We start from the raw sequence: 17,130 nt of genomic DNA, 5'->3' as shown, positions 1-17,130 counted from the left end.
ATTTTAGCTTAAAAACTAAACCTAAAGAAAGCCACTGTTGAATCTGTCATATTTCTAAGTTTTTCTAAGTTTTAAAGGGATTTGATATTTTCTAAGTATCTTAAGGCCTTTCTAAGTTTTAAAGGGATTTGATACTTTCAGACTTAACTCGGTTCTACTTTTCAGATGCAAAGTATTATCTCTTACTATATGTTTTCATTATTCTTTCACTGTTTCATCCCTCTTTGTTAATACTGTACACTTCAGCAGTAGTTTATGATAATCCATTGACTGTTAATGAAATTAGCTCTTTAGAATGTGCAAAGCATGTATTACTCATTTCTGCAGTAGTTATAAACAGAGGGTAGGTGTGGTGGGCCAAAGCTCATGTAGAAGTTTCTTAGTGACATTAGCAAGGCTATTAACTCCTTGTTCAATGAAGCTGTATTAACAAATGGGGAGTTCATTTGCCAGTGACCAGCAATACCACTTTTCTTTGCCTTTTGTAACTTGCTTGAACTCAGAGCAAGAGGTCACTCATCACTCTCTGACCATTTGTGCAAGCAAATAAGAAGTGTGATTTCGGAAGTAAACCTTTAGCAACTGTCACATATTTCCCTTCTCCTGTTGATATTAGTAGAGGAACATGCATAGACACTTTATCACATTAAGCTAACATGGCCATGAAGCTGGAACTGTATAACAGACTATTAAAGCTAAAGCATATTCAGATACGTTGAAGGTTGGATTTTTGGGGGGGGGGTTGGTTTTGTTTTGTTGTTGGGTTTTTTTGTTTGGTTGGTTTTGTGTTTTGTGGGTTTTATTTTGTCATTGCTTTTTAGTTTTGTTTTAAAAAGCATGTAGGAGGGAATCTAACATTAACAATTGACTAGTTTGAGCATGAAAATGAAATAGTTCATCCACACAGAAATTAGTTTTCAACTACTGTTACGTAAATGTAATAGTTTTTGTAGGGGGGAGAAGGGAAAGTACTCCTTCATTTGGTTTTACATGATTTTACACATATCATGATAGTTTGCCTCTAATTGTGGATAAAACTCACTGAGAAAAATCCTTCTTGCTCTATTCTGTAATGTCATATATTTGTATTCCAGTAATCCCTAGAATGAATCTTTAATCAACTGAGACCTCTTGATCATAGTGTGTCTACACACATTGGGAAAATTACGGTCCCTGCTTAGATTTTAATGGTAACATTAAGTGCTGTAAATAATTGCCACTTAATTGACTTCCATGTAGATTTCCTCATACACGATTTCTCTTGGTATATATATTAGAGGAGAATTTATCCCAGTGGATGTATATGGCAATATAACTTCTTAGATATTTAAATATTTGCTGTGGGATAATGTAATCTGAAATACACCATAAAATAAATAAATAATGCTTAAAATATATTATACCATATAGAAGAGAAACAATTATTTGAAAATAGATACCAATAGATTTATTAGGAAAATAGGCATGCAGAAGTGGACAGAACCTCAGGCATTAAGAAAAGCAATGCCCTATTACTGCAGGGCTATAGATAAGCTCTATATCTTATTCAAACTTTTACTAAGCACCACCTTTAAATAAGGTGCTTATTTTTATTTAAATATATACATAAATATAAATATGTATAAATATATATAGATGATGTTTATTTATATTTAAATAAATATGTTGTTTTATCCTGCCATTACTGTTGCTGAATAAAAACTTACTTCTTAGAGTCTAGAAAATAATATTTCCTGGGCTGGTTCTAGATAGGCCCTACATCAAACTTTAAAGAATAAATAGACAGTTTTCTCGGGTTTTAGGGTATACCATCAAAAGATTCTGGTTTTTATATACCGTATGCAACAATTAGAAATCCCAATAATGGATTTCATTTAATGTTTTGATAAGCTTAATTAAAAAAACACAAACCTACAGCCTCACACTTTAGAATTAAACTCAGACTCCTAAATGTATGGGGACTACATGTAATTTTCAGAGCCACCTTATATCATCTGTAATTTAAGATGTCTTGTTTTGATTTAAGAAAAAAAAAAGAGTTTGAGGAACTTTTCTTCCTGGAAATCATATTTTCCATTGAGTGAACTGTACCATGTAAAATCAATCTACATATCCAGACTTTTGAATCCAATTAAAATGCTCCAGGTTTTGTTTGTTTTTTTTTTTTTTTTTAAGACAGAATAATAGAAACTTAAAAACAAAGGAAAGGCAAATATGTTGCTAACAAAAGATAAACATTTTCTGATTAATACTGGGAAAGATGATCACACATGACAAGAGGCTGATTGCAGGGCAAAGACAGGAATACATCTGCAAATGTGAAGCAATATAGTATATTGTTTTAAGGTGTCTAGTTGTGTGTCCTCCCAAGTGACTTCTCAATTGATAAAGGGCTGCAGTTTTTCAAACTAAAAAAAAGACCTTCAGTTGTGTGCCAAATGAGTTTATCTTGTCTTTGTACTGATTCTAATAATCTTGAAAGTATGACTGGAAATTAGTATGCAATTCAGACACTTTTTTTTTTTTTTTTGTTTTTTGTTTATATTTTTCTACATGAATCTTTCTGAATTACAAGATCTTCCACATACAATATCTTTGGCAATCTTAAGCCTGTTTGGGCATGCATTGAACAAATATCCTGGTTTTAATTTATATTTAATTTCCATAAGTGTAATTTCATAACTACTCATGGGTTTTGGAAGCTGTCTAGGTGTTGATATTTTAAAACAATCCTCCAAGTGTCCAAAACCAAACAGCTGGCTGCCATTGAAAATTCTGACCATCAGTATGATTTGATTGTCTAAATATTTTTGGAGTATACCCCTGTCCTTGCATATTGTTACAACCTCTATGTGCTGTTGTGTGCAGTTCTCACTGATGTTAGATGCTGAAAATGGCAGACTTTTCTATATGTTAACACCTATTATAACATCTTTTTACCCTTTCAGGATTTATGACAGCTACTTGCAGAATCTTAATCTTTCTAAACTGAAGACACATTTTGCTCCTTTCCTGAAACAAAGTGTATCAAAATTCATTCAGTAGGATACCAGGCAAGACAACAGTAAAACTTCCATAATATATTATGAGGAGCAAAGAAGATGCTGACAGTATGCAACAAAGTTTTTTGTCCAATTTACTATGAAGAAAAGACTAAACTATTATCAAAAGAGCCTTTTTGTTAAACTTCTCTTGAAAGACAAAAAAATGCTATGATTCCTGGAGCAAAAAAATGTGAAAACCCATTGGCACAGAATAGAGAGAGAAAATCAGTATTTTCAGAAATTGATCAGCCAAATCATTAACTTTCAGTGGGGAATTATGTTTAAAATTTTACCACGTAAATGGGGACATATTTGAGAGAAAGAGGAAATGACTCATAGTGATTATTGCTTACTTCTTTAATTTGTCCATCGTCATCAAAACTAGTGATGCTTCATCTTATTTTTGTACCAAACCCTTTTCGTTTCCAACACTGCCACTGAGAAACATTTTGCTCATTAAAACTAGCAATAACTTTTAAAATAAAAATTATGTGTGGAAAAAACTCTCAGATTCCCAAGGGAATCTAATGAAGTATTCTATCAATCAGCATGTCTATAAGTAGTAATCATAAACAAATAGCTCACTACCCAACCACCATAGTATTACATCAGCAGTCCTTTTAAAGATTCATTAGTGTTTCATCACTAAAGGGTGACTTGTTGTTATGGTCAAGTGCCTTGAATGTCAATGGTGAGATTAAATTAATATACCAAGAAATAAATAGTTCTTTTATACTTATCTAGAGTAGAAACAAGGAGTTTTAAATCCAGGCAGAGCATAGATCTACTTTACTAAACCACTCTTTAACGGAATTTTTATTCTTCTCATTAGCCACAGGATCCCCAAGTTGAATAAGATAAATATGCAAGGAGAAATGGTGCTTTTGCCAGCTGTCTGTAGGCTTAATTTCTTTAAGTTTCTAGGTTTTATTCTGACCCTAGTCAAATAAGTTTTACACCAAAACCACAGAAGTCTTCAAGGGAACCACTTGCACCTTACCTGTGTAAAAAAAATCTACCTACCTCTAAATATCTGGATGCTTCCCTGATCTGTGATATCCAGAGTAATTAACAAAAACAGGCCAGAATGTATGCCACACCACTACTGGAATAAGAAGCAGTTGGACCTGAATTTGTTCTGTTAAATGCCAGAGAAAGTATTTCCTAAGATGGCAGAGAAAAACTCTATATCCTTCCTACTTCAGATACGTAGAATATCTGCCCATTAACAGCAGAAGCTAGACCAGAAGAGTAATTGCAACCTCTTTGTTTGTTCTTGTTCCATAGTAGCAAAGTACTGCAAGCTATCCCTACTTCTTAAGAGACAGCAACCTGCAGAAAGTCTGTGAAAAATATTTAAGTTCCTTTTGAATACCCCAGTAGGGCTGTAGGAGAAGAGTAAGAGGTGGCAAAAATTATGTGTTACATTCAGTTTCTGTCATCCACTGCATTCTTTTCATGTGGTGCAGGGGAGAATTGCAGAGCAATGTTCTCCAAACACTTGGCATGTGTTAGCTAGCCTGCTTGCCTGCTTGTTTGAGGTTCTTAGAAACATTTTTATGAGATCTACAGCTATAGAAGACTTGGGGTGTATATCACATAAAACTATTTATACCTCTGCTACAGAATATGGTGCAGACTAAACATGCCTTGCACAGATTCCGAAGAAGTACAGACTTCTACCTACAGACATGTTATGGAAGTCTTGCTTTTGTTTCTTATTGTTAACAGAATTTCTACCTTACAAGGTTTATCTGGATCAGCAGAGCAATGCAGGGTTTTTTAATTAAATAACTGAAAAGTCACCACAAAATTATAAAAATGTAACACATGATTTGCCCTAGCTTTTCTAAACAGACACACTTTGTAACCTATTCATTATACTTTGTCAATGACTTCCACTAAAACATGGTAACTGCAGGCAGAATTCTTTCCATACTGAAGTTAATTAGAAATAATAATTTTATATATATATATATATAAATATATATATTTATATATTTATAATAATAATAATAATTTTAAATTTGCTTCAAGGAGCTGCAACAAGAAAACCATTCTAGTAAAGCAGCTAGACATCCTTACTAGCTACACAAACATAAAAGCTCCTTCATGTACAACAACAGTATACATTACAACCAACATCTATCAAATTAGGTGAATTGAAACTTAATTTTGTTTTGTCCTTCTAATAATTCAAACCCCTTTGATCTCCCAATAGTTTTAAATATTTCAAAGAAAGGTGAGGTCTACAGCATGTCATGAAAGTCATCAAACGTAATGCAAATTACACATGCTGTGTAACGTGCCTGACAAAGTGAAAAAAAGAATGAAAATGGCAAAAAATTCTTACTGCAAGTAGACATGTCAAACAAGTTCCCCTTCCCCCATCTAAAATTACAGTGTGAATATTCTATGTTAGCATATTTTTGCCAACATTTTTCTCCCTTCCCCCCCCCCCCTTAAATGTCTTGTTGCATTGGGACCTAAAGCTGGTAAATGCATGTTGCCTCCAGTGAGAGTAATTTATGTATTAGAAATGCTTCATCAGTTCTTTAAAATGGTAAGATGCGCTTCCCTTACATGTCGATCTAATTTTTTGAGTTTATAAATGTATGCATCATTTGCAGTAAGCAAGCAGATCAGCATTTATATAAAAAAATTTGTTTCATACAGTGAAATATTACCATATTTTTTTCAACATAAGCATGCATTTTGAACTCTGAAAGCACACAAATTCCCAATTTCATTTTTATTTCACTTCATCCTTTTTGCATTAAACCAGCCATTGGAATAGATGCATAAATCAGCCACTTATGCATGAAGAAATTTGATTTTGTGAATAAGCAAAGAAAAGTCTAAAACAATAGAAAAAACACATTGGCTATGTAAATAATGTAAATGTCTTATGGGAAAAGGAAAAAATCATTTGAAGAAACTGGGTTATGATCTACTTCGAAATGAACAACCTATTTAAGTCTTGCCAACTCAAATATTGCACACCATATACAATTCTATTGGGAAAAATCAATTAATTTCCTAATGTTTATGCTTCATAACCATTGCAGAATTTCATCAATGATTCCGTACTTCTAATCTCTCCATCAGTTCAAACTCCACTCTGATGAACTTTTAACTGCAAAGAGAAAAGTTGGATCAGCGGGGACTTTTGAAGAATTCTCTTACCTCAGCATTATTGTTATTCAGAGTAATCAAGGCTGGTTTCTTTGCAACAAATTTCTTTGACAGTAGTGGCTAGCCTGAACTTTCTCAGAATTCTTTGTGTCTCTGTATTTAAGCTTCTGCTATGCTTTTGTTTGGAAAAGTCTTTGTGACAATTGGTAAAAATGTCCTTTTTCTGATTCATTCATGAGCAGGAAAAGATATCTACTTGAAGACTTTACTATGCAGACACATAATAAGGGAAGTGCATTGTAAATTACATATGAAAGTAAGGGCTACTGCCTGAATAACTATTTGTCAGGACAACCCTGAAAATACAGAGAGTTACTTCTTAAATCTCCAATAGTTGATTATTTAAACTCCCCAAGAAAACACATTGGTTAAATTCATCTGAGGTTATTCATTAAATTAATTAGTAGCTTCAAGGTACCTGGAAACTTTATGAGCATTACAAAGAATAACAGATAGCTTAATGGGATTTTCTTTGCTGGTTTGGGCAAATTTGAAAGGATCTGAAAAGAATCTAGTATCCCAAGATTTAATAATAATTTTTGGGTGATCAAATTTGGATAAAAATAAAATATTTTTTCTTATTTTGTGAATTAAGCATGGTTTTATATTTATGTTTTATTTAACATAAAAAAAAGTTAGTAAGGTAAAATTGTTATATTGATACAATAAACTTAGACTTTTATAATTGAATATATGATGATAAATATATGTATACATACACATATATATATTTTGTTATGAACATGGTTAGGTGCAACTATGATGATTTCCTGACAAGCTCTGGAGTAATCCATTCACATTTTTCTAAAAAATAAAGATATTGACTATTATATTCTAAAAAGTTTTAACAACTGCCCCAAATAAATAGACTATACATGTTAGAGAATTTGCCATTATTAAGGAAAATCTTCAGACTGGTAGCATTCCTGAACCTAGTATATTGGTGAAGATGCAGATACACAAATTTGTCTATCTAGCACTGCATCCCTGGATTTTGATACTTTCAACTTATTTTCTTTCCTTCCAGCAAAGGAATTTTATACCTGATTTCCATGTACAATTCTGTTCCTCTGGGCTTAGTTCTCAAAAGCGCTATCAAGATTTGGTTCCTTGACATGAAAAGAAGAATAATTTAGTTTTATATTTTAATATCTTCTGATCTGAAAAATTAATTAGGCAGCATTCAGCATTTCTCATAAGAAGTTTAGCAGGGCAGCCAGTGAAGATATCTGGCAATGAGTTGAAAACAAGAGTAGTTTTCATACAATAAAAATTTAAATCAGGAAGATCATTGTCACAGAGTTTGCTGAAAAAGAGTAGTTTGAATGAGTTAAAGAAAGTAATAAGCACAGTTTCATGGAAGGAAAGTTTTTTTGAGGTCTGCCAGCCAGAAGGATGAGATGCACCTGCAGTCCAGAAGTCAGGGGAGGTGCCAAAGGGCATTTTACTCTACATTACATTACATTTTACATTACATTACATTACTCCTGTAAATGCCCTCTGCTGACCACATTCTTGTGGACAATGGCATTGGCTCAACTCTGCTCTGACTTGAAAAACTACTGTTACATTTCTATGTTATCTATTGAAGTTAAAGGTTAAAGTACAAGGGTTCTGCTCAGCCCCCTGTAGGATAAATGTATTAACATCTAAAATGAGAGACAGATTAAAAAACAATTCACTCACTTAAATCATGGGAATAGATAATTGACTTAGTGCAACAACTGTAAATTGAAGTGAATAGGGTGTGATTTAATTCCACCTATAAACACCATTGTATGCTCATTTGGATGAATGACAGACCCTCAAACTATTCTATGATTCTGTGATTTTTAAATACTTGTGTTTACTATAGTATCCAATGGTTTTGTACAGCACTTTAATCGACATTTAACCAAATCTACTAACAAGACTGTGTTTTCTTACTGCTAAACAATGTAATATTACTTCCTGTGGCTATGGAGACCTTTGCTCTCGTTAGTGCTGCTATTCCATTTGACTGTAACCCTGAATAATCTTTAAAAAATGTTTTTAGTCATGGGCCCTTCACCTTCTGGTGATTTCATCCAGATACAATTTCCACAGGCTTTACTGGGTTAGACAGAATAAAAGAAGGAGCCATCTGAATAAAATAAAATGTCACCATTAAACTGGCTTTTGTAGCTTAAGGTATAATGTAATGATATTTTCCCAACAGCTGCTTTCAGTTGAATTTGAAGTTTTGAAAACCCTTTGCATCTGATTCAAGTAATAAAATGCAGGTTGTGTTACTTCCTCCTTCTGTGTCATATACAATAAGCAAAACATTAATACTTTACATGCAACTGTTGGTCATTAGGAATTTTTACTGTATGTTAGCATTATTTGCTGACCTCAACATTTGATGAATGAGACACCCAATGAAAAGTTTGCCTAAAAATCAAAGGGTGGAAGGATGTTATTCTGGAATTAAACAATTCAGTATTTTTTTCTATTGTCTGTTTCTCACGGAATATTATTATCTGTAACTTGTTTGTATTTTCATTTATCTAAGTTTTTCACAACTAGACTGGAATAAAATGAGTACAATTCTACATATCTTCATGTTACTTTTTATCCCAAGAGATTTTAAGTTTAAACTAGACAAAGGGATCACTTCATCAAGCACTGAAGTGCAGCCATCCCTGAGCAACTTCTGCTCAGTGTATACAAACGATATGCAGAAATTTGAGACAAGGAAGGAAGAATAAGCAAAATATTGGGAATTTGGTAAGGCAAAATCAACACCTCAAGTACCATGCCACAGTCCTGCAGTGATAAACTTTTGTGAAGCTAACTTCTTAGTTTATCTGAAAGAAGTCACTTTGACCTTCATCCTATGTTCCTTACTGCTACCACAGTAAATATTGAGCAAACATTGAGTATTTTCTAAACAAACAAGAACAACAAAGTTTTTAAAGGAGAATCTAGTCCAGAGGCATCAGTGTCAGGCTTAGGAATGAATCCAGTTCTTCCACCCCCCTCTTCTGCACTTTCCACCCCTACCAGTAATACTCTCAGTATGACAAACATCTTTGATTCTAAAGAAAGACTATATCCATTTAACATATTCAGCATCTGCTGTAAAAATTCAACCACAGGACATTTTATAGTACAAAAAGACCCAAAAAGATACTAACATGAAGACTTTAAGTAGTGGAGAGCAGAAAGACAAAGACATTTTCAGAGGTATCTGAGAATCAGGGGAAGAATCAATGAATGATATAAGAAAAGCAAGAGCCATGTTAGCAAGAGCTCATATAAACTATGGGCTGCAACAACAGGAAAACAGGAAAGCATTGTCCAAGAAATTTAAAGAGAAACATGAGGAGACTAAGAAGGGACATAAGGCAGCAAACAGGAGGAAGAGGGTGTGAATAGATGCAAAATATGAGTCAGAACAGCAGTAGAGCAGAAATGTAGAGTCCAGAAAAGTGGGAGAGAAAGAGATTAAGAAGGTGCATGAGACAGAGTGCAGGAAGACTGTGAAGTGTGTGTAATGTAATGAGGGAAAACCCAGTATAATCTCAGTTGTGTTTTCCTAGGTCTCCTGTGACTCGGACTGTTGAAATGACAAGAATAAAGCAGCTCTGTTTTCATGGATAACAACTTACCTGTTGAGGCGACTTTTCTCTTGCTTTTTCTGTTACCTGGGCTTCCCTGGAGGATATAACAGGTTAATACTAGTTCAGGTCCTTCTAAATGAGCTGATGCATGTGCAACACTGTCAGTTCTTCACTCCAGAGGGAATGCCATTGCATGAGGCAATCTCATTACAGAAATTAGCATTTGCTGTGACTCAGCTATCTTCATCTTAGAAGTACACGAAAGAAACACAGTCCTTGAAAAGATACACTGGCATTCCTGAAGGAGCACTTTAGGGAACTTCTTCATGACTGTAGTTTTAATTTGGCATTAATAACTGCTGAATGACTGTTTATGCTGAAAAATTGAAAGAAACTTTCAGTAAGACAATGTAAAATTAAGGAAATTGACTTACAAAAGGTCAAATACATACCAGTACTTTACAGAAATTTCTGCTTAACTTTCAAAAATTTTATATAAAACATTCCCCATGCCTCACCACTTCAGTCTGCATGTGCTTAAAATCTTTAGCCTCAATTGAAGTTTTAGGTTATTTTGTATCTAATGACAGAAATATAGTCAAATCATATCTGGTTTGCACTGGAATAAATTAAAAAAATAGTTTTTGTCTCAATGAGAATGAAAACTGTAAATCCCTCAGAAGCATGGGCATTTTACCAAACTTTCACAAAAGAAATCTATGTCCCATATTGTTTCAAACTGCATTTGAAAGATATGTTAACAGGTGTAGGAATTTAGTCTAATATTCATTCATTTTAATGAAATATGACTTGAAAAATGTTATTTTTGATTTTGCAAGAAAAGTTTCGGAATGAAAGTGATTCATCTTACTGAATTTATCCTGTATAATTGAAAGTATCTGAAGTGAAGTGAAAAAATTAGCATAAGAATTTGCTACAGCAATTTTTACTGAATGCTCAGTGTCACACATGCATCCTGCAAGACCAATCTCTTAAACACTTCCATCTGAAAAAAAGCACATTAATCTAACAGCAACTGTTAAGTATTTATATCGGTTTGGTCTGGAATAATTTTCCTCATAGAAGCTCTTGTGGTACTATGTTTTGGACTTGTGACCAAAACAATGTTGATAGCACAAGCATCAAGGCCTTTTCTGTTTCTCACACTGCCAGTGAGTAGGCTGGAGGTACACAAGAGTGTGGGAGGTGACACAGCTGGGACAGGTGACCCCAACTAACCCAAGGGATATTCCATGCCATATGATGTCATGTTCAGCAACAAAAACTGAGGGGGGAGCTTTCCAGGTGACTGGAAGTGCATCAGTTAATTGATGGGGAGATACTGGTTTTGCATCACTTGTCTTACTGTTTCTTCTTTTTTTTTTTTTTTTTTTCTTTTTCTCCTCTACCCCCCTTTAAGTGTTAAACTTTATCTCAGCCAATTTGTTTCTCACTTTTGCCCTTTTGCCTGCTGAGGAGAGTGAGTGAGTAGCTGTGTGGGGCTTTAGCAACCTACCAGGGCTAACCCACAACAGGGGTGCAAGTATTTCCACTGATCAATGGCAGTATTCTGGTATTTGAGACCTACTGGTGTTGATTATGCTCATCATGCAGAGAAAAAAAAAAATCACCTTCTTTCTAATGATTGGAGGTTTTTCTAATCTTCATATTAGTACAAGTATTCTTCATTACACATTATAATTGCCAAATAGACCTTATCCTACATTTAGCTGATTGTTTCCTGTTAAAAATTTGCAATATTTCCAGGTCCTACTGTGATGTTCCAGTGTCGCAAAAGAGGGTAAATCTAATCATATTTATTTATCTTTATAAATGTTTTGTACTTTTCACCCGTGAAACATGCAGCCTAAACAAAATGACCCTTTTTTTCTTTAACAGATAGAGATGGAAGCTTTGGAAATTAGTACTTCTGCTCACAAGGTTGGTACTATATTTGGCAAAGGTCACTATAGAAATAGTGAACAAAGGGTCACTATTTCAGTATTGGTTGAAAGAAAATCTAAAGCCAGAGAGTGAAAGACTGGGATCTAGCTTAAACAGCTGGAAAAAAATATCTCTTGTGGAGACAGTGTTCTCACAGGAGAATGCATAATTAGTACATAAACTCTGAAGAATCCTGAAAGATACAGCAAGGCCATGAGAGGCCTGAAGAAGCTTAAGCAAGCAAGATAAGAAGAATCTGGAATTCACTGAGTTAATGAGAACTGTGGACTGTTGGCAAGCTTTCGATGTCAAGTTCTCACACCTGTGCTTAACCAATTATATGTTAGTCACTAAGGGTCTTCAAGACATGTATCCAATCATAATATGCCAAATCACTGTAAGTGCATGCAAGAAATAGTATATAAGGAGTTAAGTCTTTGTAATAAATTTGGCAATCGCTTCATCACATTGATCTTCTCCACATTGTCCGTGACTCCCACGTCAACAAATGGCGCCCGAACAGGGACCCCCCCATATTTTTCATATTGAAACTGAAGGAATTAAAGTGCGTGGCACCAAAGAAAGTGGAAAACGCAGAGCCACAGGGACGTCAGCTGGGTTCGATCCAGCAGGACCAGGATCGGGAGGTAGATGCCTCAGAACAGAGCCTTGTGAGCCCGGAAGACACTGTGCAGTGCAAATAAGGGACCCTCGGATCGACTTTGACTTCTACAGCTGTGTCCGGCACACACTGCAAAGACACAGGCGGAGGAAGTGGGGAGATGACAGTGCAGAAGCACCTACTAGTAAAAGTGGCGAAGCTCGTCTAGAAGAGACAGCTGTTGTGGACTGTGCACCCACGCCTGCACGGGTAAGACCGCACTCTGAAATCCACTATGGATCGAGAGGCGGCGCTCACACTTTTAGACCCATTACTTGCTAAGTGAGAGGCTAGTGTGAGTATGAAAAAGCTCCAAGAGCTATGCCGATGAGCTAAGGAGAAAGGGCATCTTAAGGACCCACAGCTAATGTTCAGTGTTACTGAATGGAGGGAAGTTGGGACCTCTTTGTGGGACGCTACCATTGAAGGGAATAAAACTGCTAAAGAGTTGGGGGTCACCTGGGGGGAGGTTATAAACCATTTGCAGCAGATGGTAGCCGAGAAGAAGATGGCTATGGCAGGCACTAGACTGTTGGGATCAGAGGAGACCTGTCCTACTAGTACGCATGTCTTCAATCATCTGCTGGCTGATACGGCAAAAGGTATTATTATCCCTGTAAGGGAAATGCCCGAAGAGGTACCCAAGGAAAACGACAAACCTACTCGGAACCCCTCACAGGTTGAGGGGAGGGAAATTCCTTTGGCCCCTCCTTTACCTGCGCAAGGAGGACCTAATTGCCGTCCTCGGAAAACCCGCCTGCACTATGCGACAGACGAGTCTGATTCTGATTCAGAATCCGACGTCATGCCGATAAGACCCTCTAAGACCGCCCCAGGAATTCCTTCCCTGAAGAAATCGGAGTTTTCGGATCAGTCTGTAATGGACATTGAAAAAGGACTGAGGGATATGGGTGGTGTTCCCATGGGGGATATACAGGTGACACCTACTAGTGGGGTATTGGTAAAGCCTACTGCACCAAGTTATGATTTTTTTTGTGATTGACAGGAGACTTTAATGATCCCCCCGCCGTAATACATGGTCAGGCATTAGGTTCAGGTTATATGACTAAAACTCCAGGTATTCTGGTCCAGTACAAGGATTTGGAAACCGGCATTTGGAAAGGTCCTGCAGAAGTAAAACTAACTGATCGAGGTTATATGTGTATAATTACAGATTCTGGTCTGCGGGGAGTGCCAGCTCGATGGGTGAAACCCTAGAAAGAGCCAGCACCACCGCAGGACAAGCCCCTTGTCAGTGATTGAATTAATTGAAATTTCAGCATAGGACATCCTTTTTATGGATGTTTTCAGTCCTTCTTAAAGTGAAGGGAGCAATCTTTTTTATGTTAAAGTAAAAAAAAACAAACAAACAAACAAAAAAAAACACAAAAAAACCACCATCCACCATCCACCACCCACCCCCCCGAACCTACAGCGAGACAAACACAGGATACAGGCATATTGTGTGCTTTTTCGGTGGTGGGAAGATCTTTCGTATGCTCTTATCAGGGGTATTGAGCATACTGTGACTCATTTAATACAATCTCTCTGTGATACTCATGAACTAGAAGTTGGTAAAAATAAGTATGTCCAGGTTTCTATCAACCTTTGGAGACCTTTGTAGATATTGCTGGCCACTTCTTCCAACACAGGCTGGCCACCTGTGTCGGAATGAGTGTGCATTTTGGTCAGTATAAAAGCCCAAGCCTCATACGATGTGGGGGAGGCAGAGCCTTTGCGGGGACGCCCGCTAAGGATGAGCCTGCCACCTCGCACTGCAATGATGCTTCTCGGAGCTGTTTTTCTGTTAGTCTCCACAGGGTCCTTATGCCACGTTCTGTACATGGGACTGTGTAGTGGGAGTAATAATTGTCTTTTTGTGTTTCAAATATTGTAGTTGTGTGAAGTGTGCTTGTGGGATCCCACACGTGTGTGTGTGTGTTGAGGGCAATTGGTGTTTTTTGTATTCTTTTTTTTTGTTGGGTTCATGAAGAAGTTTTTAACGGGTAGCGGTTTAACATTTCGGACATGAAAGGGTTAACACAAAAGAGCGGCTGCTGGCAGGTATTTATGGTTGCTGCTGAAGCAGGCAGGCGGCTGTAGCTGCCACTGAGCAGGCCTGGTGTTTGCAGGGTGAGAAAAAAAAAAAGGCACAATGATGCAGCAACTGTGCAGTTTAACCTGTCTACTTCTCAAGAACTGATAGCCTGGAGGAGGGGGTATATTTGTGTCCTCCCGCCTACAGGTCCATGGCGACTGCCTGCAAAGTTTGTCAAGCCTTGCCATGGGCTGGACAGACGAAAGGAAAACCCTGATGCCTCACCTACAGGAGCTGACCGTGAATACCCCAGGCAGAATGAGATAGAGGAAGAGAAAAACAAATGATTGCAAAACGTCACTTGGGGGCAACTGAAAAGTAACATCCTGAATATGTGTGCTTGTAAAGTAACTATTATTAGAGGCTGTGATTTTGTGTATAAAACCACCTGTATTTACTAGCCAGTTGCTAATGAGGAACTACACCTTGTATTGTATATATTTGTCACTTGTAAAAGAGATGTTAGAGTACGGAAATTTGCAGTAGCTGCTAGAAAATGTGCATTAGCTGCTAGAAAATGCTAAGGCAAAAGCTGGAAAGATTCTAATACAATGGTAGTGTTATAAAGCAGGTGATAGGACAAATTAAGAGGGTGGGAGAATTTCCACTGGAAGGAAATTTCTTTGGCTAGTCCCTCGCTGCTATCAGCATCTTCAACATGCTGCTGCACCCTGTAATAGTTACTCTGCTAATGTAAATTCTTGTGTGCCTTGCTGTAGTAGCGACTTGTCACTGGATGGAGCAGGTGAAACTCTGCATTGACAACAACGTGCAAGGACTGAGGCTGACAAAATGCCTGCTACCACAGTCAAGGGCAAGACTGGGTTGGCCTCTGTGTTTGCCACCAAGAAGAACCTTTAGCTCCGCTCTTGGCTGTAACCCGGCAGGCGTGGAGCGGTGGGGACATATGCCATGCCAGACCTTGATGTGAAGGATGGCCTCCCCTGTTATCAGAGAGACATTCAGCAGAAAAAAGGGGCAGGCCCAGCAGCCTGTAGTTGGCATATGTTGGAGATAGAATCTAGCCCAAATCCCCTGCTCAAGTAGGGTCACCCAAACCATATATAAAACAAAAAGGGGGAGATGTGGAGACAGTGTTCTCACGGGAGAATGCATAATTAGTACATAAACTCTGAAGAATCCTGAAAGATACAGCAAGGCCATGAGAGGCCCAAAGAATCTTAAGCAAGCAAGATAAGAAGAATCTGGAATTCACTGAGTAAATGAAAACTGTGGACTGTTGGTAAGCTTTCAAGGTCAAGTTCTCACACCTGTGTTTAACCGATTATGTTAGTCACTAAGGGTCTTCAAGACATGTACCCAATCATAATATGCCAAATCACTGTAAGTGCATGTAAGAAATAGTATATAAGGAGTTAAGTCTTTGTAATAAATTTGGCAATCGCTTGATCACATTGATCATCTCTGCGTTGTCCGTTACTCCCGCGTCAACAATCTCTGATAGTAATACTCTCAGAATAAAGTCACAGCGTTCTCAGGCTCTTTTTTCAGTAATTTCACTATATTTCAGGACAAAAGGCTCAAATTCCCAAAACATCCAGAACCAAATCCAGAAACAATCAACCCATGTGTACTGCCATCACTGTCCTTTTTAGTTTTTATTTTAATTTTTTGTTCCAGCAAAGAAAAAAATTTTTTTTTTAATCTATTTTCCACCCTTTACATGCTTAAAAAAAAAAAAAAGAAAGGAAAGGAAAGAAAAAAGAAAATGACACCAGAATACTGAAAAACAAGAGTGTTAAAAGGTGCACCTACAGAAACAAATAGCTCAGCTTCTGGTTCAGTGATGTTCCAGGGAACATGTAGGTTAAGCTATGAGTTGCTTTCTTCCCTTAACCAACATAAGCTGAGGGGATGTCAGACTGGATGGACACTTTCACCCAAGCAGACTATGCTCCAGAGGCATCAGGTGGTGGGAAGAAAATCATCTCCGCTCCTCTTGCCTGAAAAGCAGGATTTCTGCAGGCAAAACAACATCCTAGGCAGATGATCTGAGTGCCCAAATGACTCTTGTGAACACTTGGAAGAGCCGTCCTATCCTTTACTTGAGCAATGGGCTCTGATGGGACTGTCATCGGGGTGACACATTCTTCTCAAAAATGCCTGTGAGTAGGTAGCATTTTCCTTTCACAAAAGAATACTCTGTCAAGAACCTCCTGCCAACCTGTCAACAAAATCATCTTAAAAACTATTGAGGAAAGGCACTGCTAACTATCAAATGTTGATTAAGCAGTCAAGTGGTTATTAATGGTATTATTACAGCTGTTGGTGTTATGGAAAGATTATGCTAGTGCTTTTTCAGTAAAACAGCATCTGCAGAAAATGCCTTCTTTGTTTTCAATGAGAAAAAACTCTTAACAGGTGTCAAAAATGCATCTAACCTTGTCTCTTTAAAGTAAAGAAAGTGCAATTGCCCATTGAGAAAATATGTAATGAATCAGAAATTAAAGAGTTCAAAGAAGACAAAGCCTTAGCAGTGGATGCTAAAACTTTCTGACTGTATGTGTCACTTCTTTATGTATGCTTGTTGAAGGTTTGTTCATGCCTTTCTACTTTAATAAATGAGCTACCAATTTATGTTAT

The sequence above is a fragment of the Pezoporus occidentalis genome, unplaced genomic scaffold (assembly GCF_034315485.1).
Source record: "Pezoporus occidentalis ecotype Australia unplaced genomic scaffold, CSIRO_AGI_Poc_V1 ctg38, whole genome shotgun sequence".
NCBI classification, from domain to species: domain Eukaryota; kingdom Metazoa; phylum Chordata; class Aves; order Psittaciformes; family Psittacidae; genus Pezoporus; species Pezoporus occidentalis.
Note: the sequence above shows the minus strand (reverse complement) of the source record.